Raw genomic sequence first — 3,047 nt, 5'->3', positions numbered from 1 at the left:
TGTCCTGGCCGGAGGCGCTCTCCTCCCACGCTGTCACAGTGATTCAGTTTTTCTAAAACGCCCGTCAGCGCCCTCCCCCCACCACGGACGCAGGCGTTTTGTCTTTTCTTCGACGGTCTCAGCCCCACTGCCGACTTTAATGCCGGGCACGTCATCCATCGGATTCCGACTCACAGTGACCCGAGAGGGTAGTGTTGAACTGCCCCACAACCTTTCCAAAGACCTGAGCCTCACGGGGCGGTGGGGGGGGGGGGGTTGCCGGCGGCGGAGCGGTGATGCGTTGGGTCAGCGGTTCGAAACCACCAGCAGCTAGCAGCTAGCGGCGCGGGAGAAAGACAGGGCTTCGTGCTAGAGTTACAGTCCGGTCTCGGAAACGCACGCAGCAGTTCAGACCTCCCCTATGGGGCCGCAGCTCACCACGACCATGGCCACGGCCATCAAGAAAAGTTTCTTTGGTTTGAAGTTGTACTGAAAAGCCGACTGCCCGATCTTTCTCCCTCCGAGCTCTCGGCCAGCGCTCAATCCCGGTCACCAGGGCTTCCCCATATCCGCACACCCTCCATTCTGCTTCATTCACCCCAGAGGTTCCCGCCTCGACACCCCAGACTGGGTGAACAACCCGTCCAGGACCCCACAGCTTCCTGCACCCCTGGCCGCACCTCATCAGTCACTGGCTGGAGCGTGGGTCCCCTAAGGACAAGGATCAGGGTGCTCTCAGCCCCTCCCTGGGCACCCACCCCGCAGAGGGCTGGTCACAGATCATCCTGTGCAAAAAGTGCGTTGCGTGTGCGCAGGCTGCGAGGCACAAAGAGGGAAAAACCGAGCCGCCCGGCCCCACCCGCAGAGCAAGGCGAAATCTCACCCGGGATGGGGGCGGGGGCGGGTTTTCTCCAGTTCACCTTTGGGAGCCGGAGCTTTCCAGCGCCTCAGACCGGTTCCCACCAGTTGGAATTTGTCAACCTGCTATTTGCATACGCAGCATTGGGCTGTAATGGGTTTTTCAGGGGCGGTGGGATGGAGGTGGGGGCGGGTGCCTCCGGCCGGCCTGGAAAACGGCGTCCCCTGGGAAAAAAGCCAGAGGACAACGGATTCCAGGGAAAACATGCTTGGAAAGAGAGGCAATGTACACCCCCCCCCCTTTTTTTTTCCCCTTCCAAACTTGTCCCTCTTCGTGGGCGGGGGGCACTGTAAACCTGTCACCAGATCACAGCAGGAGGCCTCTCCCAAGCTGCCTGCCACCCCTCCTCCACAGGCTACGTGCTCAGGCTCCTCCCTGGCGGCCTCCCCTCCTCTCCCTGCAGCCCGTGCCCTCAGGCGATCTCAGCCGCTCCTTCCAGTTCTGACCCCTCAGGTGCCCCTAACACCATAGTAACCAGAGGGAAAACAAACAAACAAACAAACAAACAAAACACGAAATCTCACTACCATCTAGTGGTGGTATGCACCTACCCAGTAGGACAGGGCAGAACTGTCCCTTGAGTGTCCAAGATGGTGGTAGCTCTTTACAGGAGCAAAAAGCCTCATGTTTCTCCCAAAGAGCGGCTGGGGGTTTCTAACTGCTGGCCTTGCAGTTAGCAGCCAAACACCTAACCCAGGATGCCACCAGAAGCGACCCCAGGGGACTGAAAAAAAAGGAGGTACTCAGCTTATTTTGGATTGTGGGCTTCCTAGCTGCCATGAAGTTTGACGCTGACTCGCAGAGAGCCTATAGGATAGGATAGAACTGCCCCTGTGGGTTTCCAAAGCCATAACTCTTTACAGGAGTAGAAAGCCCTGTCTCCGGGGGAGTGGCTGGTGGTTTTGATCCTCTAGCCTTGCAGATGACAGCCCAACACACAACCACTATGCTACTGAAATACCCACCCCTAACTCCTGCCTCCACTTGGGGCCCCTCCTTTCATAAAATCCGATTTAAGCTCATTTAAAAAATTACTATAAATGATGCTACACAACTTGAGCTCCCTGTCACCCCCACCCCCCAAATCAGTGGTTGACAACCCCTACTTGAGTACAAGTATTAACTGTCCACCCTTTATCATAAACTCCATTCTACTCTGGAAACTCTATAGGACAGGGTAGAACTGCCCCAGGGGGTTCCCAAGGTTGTGGTCATTCCAGAAGCAGATGGGTTGGTGGGGGTACACCCTTCTGTTAGCAGCTGAGAGCTTAACCACTGTGCCACCAGTGCTCCTGGTATTAATGATAGGGCATCGATTTTTAGTTCTTCAAAGGCCCACCTGGTCTTAGCTTCTGTGGGTTCACGGTCAAGAGTGCTACCTACCTAACCCTTCCCTGTGCTCATGGCCCAACCTCTAGGCTTCTGCTCAGACATGCCCCTCTTCCAGAAAGCCCTCTTTGTTCCTCAAGCTGGGTAAGGATCCCCCTTCCATGGGGTTCCCAGCTCCACTGTGGTTTCCCCAGTAGCTCCCTGGCCTCCCTGGAAGGCTAGACTTGTCTCTTCAACAGAACTCTGGGGTCCCTAGTTCAGGGCCAGACAAAACAAACAAACACTAATCCCCCGTGTTTGTCAAAATGGAACTGAGCTCCACTGGGTTGTTGGTGGCTGGTTTTTCAGGAGTGGATTGCCAGGCCTTTCTTTCCTGGTGCCTCTGAGTAGACTTGAACGACCAAACTTAGCAGCCAACCGAGTATGTAACCCTCTGAGCCACCCGGGGATTCTGACACAGAGAACCAAAATCCCAAACTCACTGCCATTGATTCGATGCTGACTCCTAGCAGGCCTCTAGGGCAAGGTAGAACTGCCCCTGTGGGTTTCTGAGACTGTAGCTTTTTATGGGAGTAGAACACCTCCTCTTTCTCCTGAGGAGTGGCTACTGGTTTTGAACTGCTGACCGTTAGGATCCCAGCTCAACAAGCAAACACTATGCTACCAGGGTTCCTCTGACACACAGAGGAAGACAGTGAGTGAGTGAGTGAGTGAGTGAGTGAGTGAGTGAGTGAGTGAGTGAGTGAGTGAGTGAGTGAGTGAAGACCCAGCAATTTTAACAGAGGCAGAGACACCCAGAGTTACTAGAAAAAGAAAGCAT

The sequence above is a fragment of the Tenrec ecaudatus genome, chromosome 18, assembly GCF_050624435.1.
Source record: "Tenrec ecaudatus isolate mTenEca1 chromosome 18, mTenEca1.hap1, whole genome shotgun sequence".
Taxonomy (NCBI): Eukaryota; Metazoa; Chordata; class Mammalia; order Afrosoricida; family Tenrecidae; genus Tenrec; species Tenrec ecaudatus.
The sequence above is the reverse complement of the archived record's forward strand: the minus strand, read 5'-3'. Positions refer to the sequence as shown.